The sequence below is a fragment of the Pseudoliparis swirei genome, chromosome 5 (assembly GCF_029220125.1).
Source record: "Pseudoliparis swirei isolate HS2019 ecotype Mariana Trench chromosome 5, NWPU_hadal_v1, whole genome shotgun sequence".
Taxonomy (NCBI): Eukaryota; Metazoa; Chordata; class Actinopteri; order Perciformes; family Liparidae; genus Pseudoliparis; species Pseudoliparis swirei.
Genome location: NC_079392.1, coordinates 18954780 through 18966552, shown reverse-complemented (window position 1 = coordinate 18966552; position 11773 = coordinate 18954780). Strand labels below are relative to the sequence as shown.

General features: G+C 40.1%; 1 protein-coding gene across 1 annotated transcript in view; it reads left to right on the top strand.

Moving 5' to 3' along the window:
* Positions 1 to 2673: 2673 nt before the first annotated feature.
* The window catches only part of atp13a3 (ATPase 13A3), a 36173-nt gene continuing 27073 nt past the window's right edge, over positions 2674 to 11773 (top strand). Inside the window, exon 1 of the mRNA XM_056414368.1 lies at positions 2674 to 2835. The gene's annotated coding sequence lies outside the window, so the exon portion shown is untranslated. The remainder of the gene's footprint in view (positions 2836 to 11773) is intronic.

Below are 11773 nucleotides of genomic sequence, written 5' to 3'. Positions count from 1 at the left end.
ACTATGCTGCATCTTTCTCCTCAACAGCCCTCTGCTGGTAAACTGATGGTGAAACGGCACATCTTTTGGTTGGGGATGTTGGATGTTGCACTATGGTTACTGCGTGCAGCTTTGCCCTTAAATTAATGTCAACGGTTTTAATTATAAGAAATGGCTATTCATTCCTTATCTACTGCTGAATTGGGTAACACAATGCTGATTGTGCCAATGCCCTACTGACACACCCGCAAGTACTGCTTATAGGTATGGGGGCTGTCAAAGAAGACAAAACCGAGATCTTTAATTTACGTCTTTCTCAGTGAACGAAGGCACTTGTCAAACCTCTGACCGCATTCATCAAAACCACTGAGATCTGTTGACAGTTTCCAGAAAAGACCTCTCCTAATAAAACAATATTGCGACCCTGCTTGCTTGCAGGGTTATTGGGTCATATCCTGTATTTTGCTAGTCGACCTGGGTTATCAGGGCTGGACTGGAAAAAGTTCCGCGGCGCAGATAAGAACCAGACCAGACGGCCAGGGCTCCTCCGCCCTCTCCATCATCCCTCAGACCTCATGTCCATCTGCCTGTTCGGGGGCTTTAAACGATAATGCTGGAGCAACAGCACAGGGCATTTTTAACTGAAGGGACTTCCTCGAACCTGATAATGAAACAATACACAGATTAGAGCAAAGTTATGGAGCACATTTTACTCCTCCCTATTACATTTCCTCAAGCCATCTGAGACAAGTGACTGGGAAATGGTTAATGAAATGTAGCAAAGCAATAGTGATATCAGCAGTATCAATTGATGTCGAACACAAGGGCCAGGAGATAATTCCGTTTTTATTGAATATAATCAACATCAGATGGAGATTGTATTTTCCTGGCTCACTGATGGTGGACATACTTTTGACATCCTTGACTCAGTCCTTCATATATATTTCTAATTCTGTAACAGTTTTGTCTTTAATACATTTGGGATGTGGTTATTCGACTGACAATGGAAAGCCATGCAGTGCTTCTTGTTTTATTGTTGCTGTTCGATAGGAATGTATCCCATGTGTATAGCTTAGTAAATCTGAGACGCTGAGTTGGATCAATCATTACATAATGGCTGTTTAACTAAAGTTCTCATTGCATAACATGTCTCCTCAACTCAAAGGCCATTATTGTTTTTATCATACTTTTGGTTTAGTACACCGGATAACTTATTCTGTTTAAAATGGACCTAAACACAAGCTGTTTTTCTAAACTCATCCAATAAACTAAAGAAGACAATGGTCTGTTTGTACTTCGTAAAAGCTGTCTGATGTGATTAAGTGCTGAGCTAGCATTGCTCCATGGGCCTCATCGCTGTCCCTTCTGAGACTGGGCCAAAGGAAAACAAACTGTGTCCCATATGAAAAGGTGGAATTTTTTTTGCAGAAGCGATGAAGAGCACGGATTAGCACATCTGAAGCGGCAGTGGGGAATGAGACTTTTTGTTTTTCTTGGCTGTGCATCACAGATCGCTCCAATGCAGAGGACATGGAAGACGCTGGATGATTCGAGCCTGCAGGACATTCGGTTCACCTTGCGGGGGGGATTGTTTCGCAGTAATACAAAATCCTAAATGGTTGCAGTGAATGAATGTCAGAAACTGAATGTTGACTAATGAATACCAGACGTTACTGAATAACTCAGAATAAAGGTTTATGTGTGTTGCTTGGGAACTTTGTTAGTTATCCACTGGTTTGCCACAAAGATCAGTGTTCTTGTAACGGTCTGGGAAAATGTATAATATCTAGCTCTGAAAGACATTTCTTAAGAGTAAATAAAAGAAATTCACCCAACAATGTCTCAACTTGGGCACGAGACATTTAAATTCTTGCAGAATACAGAGACATGGAGTTTTAAACTTGCAGGCACCAGGCATTTTTGGTTGCATCGTGGGGAATATTGTCTCGGATCTATAATGTATTTATAGGCGTCCTCCGCTTCGATGTTGAGCCCCATTTGATTACTTGCAAATCCTTCAAAGTCCATTTGATACACGTGTGCATATTTTTCCAATTTAAAAACTCATAACTAGATGGTTTGTCTTTTATACTATACACTAAAATGCTATGGTTCTTAAATTTGAACACAAGTTCTCTCCACACGGCAGGGCCACATAATCTGCTAACAATGCGTGCTCATAAACTGATATTGTACATTATTGGTGTAATATTAGTGTAACATTTTTTAAATGTCCAATTAACCCCTCCCTCTCCCCAAAAACATGCAGTGAACCTGGGGGCTTTTGTGACCACTGGAAGTCTGGGGACCAAGAACTGGTGCCTGCTTTCACCATGTGCCAATCAAGTCAGCCTTGATAATTACCACTTTCTTCAGAAATCGTTCATGAAATGGTAAACCAATACGAATCACTACATGCTTATCATATATCTGTGTCCCTGCATCACTGAGAATGGATCATTGCTTCACTATTACCTTCCCGACATGGTACTTTTCCTGTGGTAAGCCGTGACACATGGGACTTTAACGAACTCTCTTTCATCGCCGAGATAGTATTTCGGTTACCTCAGGATGGCGGGCGCGCGCGCCTCACCTTCGCGTGGTCTCCTCCTGTGATGTCACACAGCGTGTCACTTCCTGCCGTCAGACAGCTAGTTCAGGCCAGTTCACTACCGCTGTAGTACTCACTGTCCCTCTGAGCTGTCAACACAGAGCAACCAGCCACTCTGCCTGCGACAACATTTTTCTCTCACCATTAGTCCATTCTTTTCTTCAACGACGTTTCCCTTCAGATAACAGCTGCTCCCGTCTCACCATGACTCGGAGGTGATCTTCAGCGTGTCCAGGTGGTTCTGGGTGAGCGTGTATTTCATACGTTTTACCTCGCTGTCATCACCCATGTGTCAGTTGCTACCTAGCTGGAGATGAAGCTAACGGGTAAGCTAGCTGATGCGCGTCCGACACAACCTGGCCAGGGTTGTCTTCGAAACGCGGTTTGGCTCCGACAGTTCAGCCGAAAGCAAGGTCGGCATTGAGCGACACGCGCACGTTATTGTTAAAGTAGTCACCAAGTAGCGGGCTAACAATGGAGCGTGGCTAACGTTAGCCAGCTAGCCACCATCCAGAAGCACTTCCTGAGGCTCAAAGGCATTAGTCGTTGACAAAAAGTAGGCATTTATCAACAGAGGAATGCCATGAGCGATGTTGGCAACATTAGCTGGTGAGAGATGAACTCTCATGCTCATTGTGTTACATTGTAGACCTTTAACAGTTGAGTGTGGACGTGTCTTTGGTCCCTAATTGGCTTTGTACTGAATTGTGATTCAGTTATTCCAATTATAGTTGTAGCTTAGTTGTTCATATTATATACTCATGAAGTCATTTAGTCACACTATATATATACTACCGTTCAAAAGTTTGGGGTCATCCAGACAATTTCGTGTCTTCCATGAAAACTCAATTTTATTTATCAAATGAATTGAAAATTGAATAGAAAATATAGTCAAGACATTGACAAGGTTAGAAATAATGATTAATATTTGAAGTATTAATTTTGTACTTCAAGCTCAAAGGAAGGCCAGTTGTATAGCTTATATCACCAGCATAACTGTTTTCAGCTGTGCTAACATAATTGCACAAGGGTTTTCTAAAGAGATATGTCTTCTAAGGCGATTAGCAAACACAATGTACCATGAGAACACTGGAGTGATAGTTGATGGAAATGGGCCTCTATACACCTATGGAGATATTTCATGAGAAACCAGACGTTTCCACCTAGAATAGTCATTTACCACATTAACAATGTATAGTGTGTATTTGATTAATGTTATCTTTATTGAAAACATTTCTAAGTGACCCCAAACTTTTTAACGGTAGTGTGTGTATATATATACACGACCGTTCAAAAGTTTGGGATCACTTAGAAATGTCCTTATTTTTCAAAGAAAAGCATTGTTTTTTCCAATGAAGTTAACATTAAATCAATCAGAAATACACTCTATACATTGTTAATGTGGTAAATGACTATTCTAGGTGGAAACGTCTGGTTTCTAATGAAATATCTCCAGAGGTGTATAGAGGCCCATTTCCAGCAACTATCACTCCAGTGTTCTAATGGTACATTGTGTTTGCTAATCACCTTAGAAGACTAATGGATGATTAGAAAACCCTTGTGCAATTATGTTAGCACAGCTGAAAACTGTTTTGCTGATGAGAGAAGCTATAAAACTGGCCTTCCTTTGAGCTAGTTGATCATCTGGAGCATCACATTTGGTGGGTTCGATAACTCTCAAAATGGCCAGAAAAAAAAAACTTTCATGTGAAATTCGCCAGTCTATTCTTGTTCTTAGAAATGAAGGCTATTCCATGCGAGAAATTGCAAAGAAATTGAAAATTTCCTACAGCGGTGTGTACTACTCCCTTCAGACAACAGCACAAACGGGCTCTAACCAGAGCAGAAAGAGAAGTGGGAGGCCCCGGTGCACAACTCAGCAAGAAGACAAGTACATTAGAGTCTCTAGTTTGAGAAATAGACGCCTCACAGGTCCTCAACTGGCAGCTTCTTTAAATGGTACCATAACGCCAGTGTCAACGTCGACAGTGAAGAGGCGACTCCGGGATGCTGGCCTTCTAGGCAGAGTGGCAAAGAAAAAGCCATATCTGAGACTGGCCAATAAAAAGATTGGTATGGGCAAAAGAACACAGGCATTGGACAGAGGAAGATTGGAAAAAGGTGTTATGGACAGATGAATCCAAGTTTGAGGTGTTTGGATCACACAGAAGAACATTTGTGAGATGCAGAACAGGTGAAAAGATGCTGGAAGAGTGCCTGACACCATCTGTCAAGCATGGTGGAGGTAATGTGATGGTCTGGGGCTGCTTTGGTGCTGGTAAAGTGGGAGATTTGTACCAGGTAAAAGGGATTTTAAATAAGGAAGGCTATCACTCCATTTTGCAACGCCATGCCATACCCTGTGGGCAGCGCTTGATTGGAGCCAATTTCCTCCTCCAACAGGACAATGACCCAAAGCACACCTCCAAATTGTGCAAGAACTATTGAGGGAAGAAGCAGGCAGCTGGTTTGCTGTCTGTAATGGAGTGGCCAGCAGTCACCAGATCTCAACCCCATTGAGCTGTTGTGGGAGCAGCTTGACCGTATGGTCCGCAAGAAGTGCCCATCAAGCCAATCCAACTTGTGGCAGGTGCTTCAGGAAGCGTGGGGTGACATTTCAACAGATTACCTCAACAAATTAACAGCTAGAATGCCAAAGGTCTGCAATGCTGTAATTGCTGCAAAAGGAGCATTCTTTGACGAAAGCAAAGTTTGAAGAAAAAAATTAATACTTCAAATACAAATCATTATTTCTAACCTTGTCAATGTCTTGACTATATTTTCTATACATTTTGCAACTCATTTGATAAATAAAAGTGTGAGTTTTCATGGAAAACACGAAATTGTCTGGGTGATCCCAAACTTTTGAACGGTAGTGTATATATATATTTTAGTTGAGACTATTTGGACAACACCTTTCTATTGCCCACTAGCTTTGTCTCGTTGCTATTAAACACAGGTCTTCTTTCCGAGTCAAGCATTTGAATGACCTGATACAAACACATGCATGTATGAATTATATCCTCATTGTTAAATATGTGTTGTTATTGACAGTTAATTTAATTAATTTATCCCAGGATATACTTCAACAGTAGTGTGTTCAACCGCCAACACCCAGAATGTATTGATGATGCACGTCGCTCCAAATCTGAATTAAAACTGTCTTGAAGTGACTCCTTTTTGCATTACTGGTCCGTGTGGATATCATTTTTATGTATTTGCTTTTGCTGCCGTGTACCTGGACCACAAAAGGTTTAAGTATACGAGGGATCAGACATAGATTGAGCTTTATATATTGTCGACACCTATCAATTATAACATTTACTGATCGAGTTCAAGTGTATTTGTTTTACACAATTACCAATCATCCAGTGAAGCTCAGGACAAATGTATTCACTTTATTCATTGTTATTCACTTTCATAAGATATTAACAGAAACGGTTCTTTGCTGCCTCAACAAGGCCGAGTAGATAATTAGTTTGTGTGCTTTTATTGAGGATGTGACCTTTGAGATCAGAGGAGTCGTATCCACACGTAGCAAGCAGTAAGACATGCTCAACATATCCTCACATTTCAAAATGTGTGTAAAAGCACTGAGCAGACTATTGAATTTTGTTTTTCAATTTAATTACTAATAATTTCAGCGCTACAATTTATATTGAGTGGCTCCATTTAAATTAATCAAGTTTACTAAGATCAGCCAAACTGGACCAGGTAATTAAAAAAAATTATTCATGCTTTGGCTTAGTTGTAATACTTAATTAGAAATTTGGGCTAGGGTAAGCTGTAAGGGTACGGAGTAAAACCCAATAATTTGCAGTGTTGTATCCTTTTTAAAAGGGCCTTCTGGCTAAATGATCACACCCTTTTGGTATTACATACCTGCAAACTTGTCACTTTTCGGCGAAATTCGCCGTTTTGAAATCAATAGGTCATCCACGTGAATAGTGTAGATCCGAAGAGTTTTTGTTTTGTGTTGGGGGGGGGGTAAATTAGACGGCCGGCGTTTATGAGATTGGCGTGAGACACGGAGAACATGTGATGTGGTGATCTTCGCAATAAAACATCTTTGATGGGACACGTCGAAGGAACAGGCTCCTCGAACAGTCATGGAACGGGAACAGAATCATGGAACAGATTCATGGAACAGGTTCATGGAACAGGCTCAAAGCTCAGCAGAGCACACAAGTAAAAACAAAAAGGAAGTTGGTTCATGAATGACTTTAACCATATTATAAATAATGATAATGTAAAGTTATTACTATTATTAGGGCCCAATCACTGAATTATTCAGAGGACCTTTTTTCTTAAAATGTTTGTTATTATTTAGATTTGCGGTCAGAACAATCAAAAGACTGTAGTAATAAAAGCTTTGAGGTGTCATCAAACAACATGAATGTGGTGTGGAGACGACAACAAAAAAGTCACCTGCACCCCCCGTTGTCACCTTTTTCACCCCTCATGAGTTTGCAGGTATGGTATTAAGTGAGGCTGCCACATTTATGTAGGTATCATGGATGGGCAAGCTTTACGAGCTCAGTCCATGTTACACATCTGGATTCCAGCAATCAAGAAAGTTAACTTGCCCTTTTCACCTTTTGAACTTTTGTTTCTGAGAGAGCTTGTGGTTGTTTCCAAACTGCAAATGTTCAAGCGGTTTACACTTCAATATATGTTTCACCTTTTCTTTGAGCCAATGCCTCAAAACTTTTCACGGGTGAGCTTTAAGACAGCACCATGTGACGGGAGGCCTGCCAGTGTTGATTGAGAATGGAGATGAGAAATATCCTGACATAGTAAAAGTCCTGTCGGCAGCCAAGCGCTGTTTGGTGTGGAAGCCCCACAGCAGTGTGTCAGAAACATATCTTTCTTGTGGCGGTTTAGCAGTTTGCTTCCAACAAGTAGAGGACAAACCAGCGTCCTGCATCAGTGAGAGTTGAACTTGAAAATAGAAACGTTGGGAAATTTAACACAAACATGGGAATAGACTTGTGCAATTAGATGAGTATATCAGGCGTTGCTGATTGAAAGAGCCTTGCTGATTTCAATCATGGTTTAAATCAGGAGGACTCAGATATATTTTACTTGGAGTTTATAAGGCTTTGCATGTCCTGGCCACACAGTTTTTCCTTTAAAGATATGTTTGTCCTCAGACAAGGACGTCTTGACCGTCGGGACATGAGGACCATCATTTGTAGTCGTGATGTGTCCCGCACTATTTGCTCGAGCTCGCAATCAACAGCAGCTTCTCTGGCAATTTGTGACAGAAAGCTCAGGACAGAGCTGTTGATGGATCCTTCTTTAAAATGCTACTCGTGGTGGTGATGATGGTTATGAAGCAGCGCAAGAGATGGTTTGATATCAGAGCAGCAGTTTCTTCATTGCTTTCTCAGATCTGGTTAAACTGTTAAACTGGAAAAGGAGATGACAACTCCACAGTTTCCGCTGACGCCACTAATCCATCTTGTATTACAACGGTCACACAGCCACACACTTGTTGCATCACAGTGGATCATTTCAATCAAAAGCAACTCCTGAAATAGGACTATTATGATCTGTGGACATATACAACTCTAATGCATAAAATAAATGTCATCAAAAGCACACTGTCTTGAAAAAATAACTTGGAGAAAATTGCTATGTTGAACTTGCAGCTTGATATCACAATAGCCCACCAGTCTAACTACCGTATTTTTTGCACTATAGGGCGCACTAGATTATAAGGCGCACTGTCAATGAATGGTCTATTTTCGATCTTTTTTCATATATAAAGCGCACCGGACTATATAAGGCGCATTAAGCGGAAAAAAAACAGTCAGATAAGTCAGTCGATCAAACTTTATTAAACGCGTTCACAATAATTCTCAACATTATTCAAACGTTAATGAGCGTATTCACAATAACTACCAACCTTATTCCGTTGTAACACGTAAAATACAACACAATACACTCACTTTTTCAGTTTATTCCTCGTCCACAAATCCTTCAAATTCTTCATCTTCAGTGTCCGAGTTTAACAGTTGGGCGATTACGGCATCCAACATGCCCGAATTCCCCTCGTCATTATCCGAGTCAGTGTCGTTGCTGTTAGCTGGCAGTTCAGTGATGATTCCGGCCTTTGTGAAAGCTCGCACCACAGTTGAGACTGATACCTTAGCCCAGGCATCCACGATCCATTGGCATATAGTGGCGTAAATCGCCCGGCGCTGTCTCCCTGTCTTGGTGAATGTGTTTTCGCCTTCTGTCATCCACTGCTCCCACGCAGCTCGCAGTTTAACTTTGAACGCCCTGTTCTACTGCGTGATTGATAGCCTTGAGTTTGAAGTCCGCGTCGTAAGCGTGTCTTTTGACAGGTGCCATTTTGGGATCCTTATACACACACTGTAATATTATGGTGAAGCACAGTATGTATTACTCCGCGACGCTCCTGGCTACGGTAGCCGTAATGCTGCAAGCGGTGCGGCTTTGTAGTTTACCAAAGTCGTACTAAAACATTTTGACTTAGCGCCGTGAGCGCCTTGTACCACACAAAATCGCTTAGAGGTCAGTAAACAAAACCAGAATTAATCCATATATACGGCGCTTCGGATTATAAGGCGCACTGTCGATTTTTGAGAAAATTAAAGGCTTTTAAGTGCGCCCTATAGTGCAAAAAATACGGTACATCTCAAGTTTCTGTGGGGTTAAACGGGAACATTAAATATGATAGTAAAAGGGGTGTGTTTGATTGAGGCAGTGGGGATATTATTTGAATGATGGTATATTGCGGGGTTTTTTCTCATGTCTGACTGAAAAATAAATCTCGGTTTGCCCGAATAAAGTGTAGACATTTCCGACTTAATTTTTCTCATGAAAGGAAACTAATTCAATAATCGGTTACATCTATATATATATACAGGACTGTCTCAGAAAATTAGAATATTGTGATAAAGTTCTTTATTTTCTGTAATGCAATTAAAAAAACAAATGTCATGCATTCTGGATTCATTACAAATCAACTGAAATATTGCAAGCCTTTTATTCTTTTAATATTGCTGATTATGGCTTACAGCTTAAGAAAACTCTAAAATCATATCTCATAAAATTTTAATATTTCCTCAGACCAAGTAAAAAAAAAGATTTATAACAGCTGAGTGTTTGTCAAGGCTCAGGAAACCCTTGCAGGTGTTTCGAGTTAATTAGACAATTCAAGTGATTTGTTTAATACCCTACTAGTATACTTTTTCATGATATTCTAATATTTAGAGATAGGATATTTGAGTTTTCTTAAGCTGTAAGCCATAATCAGCAATAAATCAGAATAAAAGGCTTGCAATATTTCAGTTGATTTGTAATGAATCCAGAATGCATGACATTTTTGTTTTTTTAATTGCATTACAGAAAATAAAGAACTTCATCACAATATTCTAATTTTCTGAGACGGTCCTGTATATATAATTTCTCACCTCGGGTCATATAAGCCGCTCAATCAAGTAAAACGTGTTTTAATCTCTTTCACATTGTTATATGCAGTTTTTCATAGACCGTTAGACAATGCTGCGGTTAATCCAAGAGCATGTGGTCTGTTTTAAAATAACAACACACTTTTGATCTGTAGGATTATTTAATTTTTCTCTCTGCTCTTTCCCGCCATATTCTTCCCCCCAAGGAATGGAGCTCTGATAAAGACTCCTATTTTGGGAGTAATTTGTTGTCTGATCCACTTTATGCATTAATTATTATAGTCTGGAATGTCAGAAATTCTTCTCACTTTGTTGTGATCTTATGTATATGTTTTCTCTTTTGGCAAATTGTTAAAACGGAATTGTTGCATTAATTATATTATCGGTGGTGGTGGACTCTTAAAACTGTCTGTTTTAAGAGTTCACAGCAGAGGAAATGCAGAGAGTCATGGAGTTTTTTGAGGCCAGTGGTCCCAGTGATAAACGGCTTGATTGGCTAATGATGGGGAACAAAGCTTGGGTCCAAGGAGGGGAAGTGATAAAGAAAGCACATTGAGTGCAGAGCATGAGGGCAACACAACACATTTTCCTCCAAATGCTTCCATGACTTATATTCTTCTGTCATTAGGTCATTGGTCATTGTTCACTTTTTCCTTTCAGCCTGTGTTGAAGGACAGGACAGAAAGGGAACGGAGAATATGTCTCGTCTTGGCTGTCCTGGATGGATTTATTTGTCTACTTTTGTCATGCTCATGTTCAGGTTCTTGGACAATATGTGTCTCTGAGCTGCTCGGCTCAGCCTTGCCCAAAAGTGAACTTTGTCCTGATAATAGTTAGCAAATGATGATGATATGGAGACACATGGGCCTTGAAGCATAACTGTCAGCGTATGTTTCAGTTGACATGCATGTCAATGAACTTTTTAAATCTGAACTGATTAAAGGCATAATGTGACATTTTGTATCATCATACTAAATTATAATTTATTAATCACATTTTTCAAGATGCATTTTTAAAGTCTGTATTCAGCTTCTCTAATTCATACACAATACACTAAATATGTTTTTTCCTTGGACTATTTGGGAAATGTAAAAACAAAACCTTGGGTTTCTGAGTTGTGATGGTCATTTTTATGAATGTTTACCAATTTTATAGACCAAATGATGTATTGATTGAGTAAATATTCAGCAGATTAAACACCAAAGAAACTTGTAGTAGCATTGTTCAAACTTTGGCAAAGGTCCATTTGCTAAGAATAATGAATGTATTACTGATAGTACAGTCAAATAGGTTAATAATCAATCTTGCCTTGAAAAAACCTTTGCTTAATCATAGAACAAGATATGCTTTTCCAGTTTAAATATTTGTAATAATTAGTGCCTTGCATTGAGTGGTTAAAGTTACACAACTACATCAATATCCAATGAACATGTTATATCCGTTATTTACTGTCAGTTGCAGTGAAGGCGCGACATGGCTAACTGTTCCCAGTTTAACCGTGCGGGAAAGTTGGCAGCCAGGAGGTTGTCCTGGGGACATGCAGCCACTCGCCCAGTACGCTTCTCAGTTCATCTTTGAGGTTGTCAGCTGTGTCTGCCTGGTGTCCTCTGTCAGGGTTTCTGCCAGTGTATCCCAAGCATGGAGTAACAATACAAGTGTTCAGTCGCGAGACCGCGCGCATGTGTGTGTGTGAGCTGATGGGTATGAATCTAGTAGCAGTTTATGTTGGAGGGAACTATTA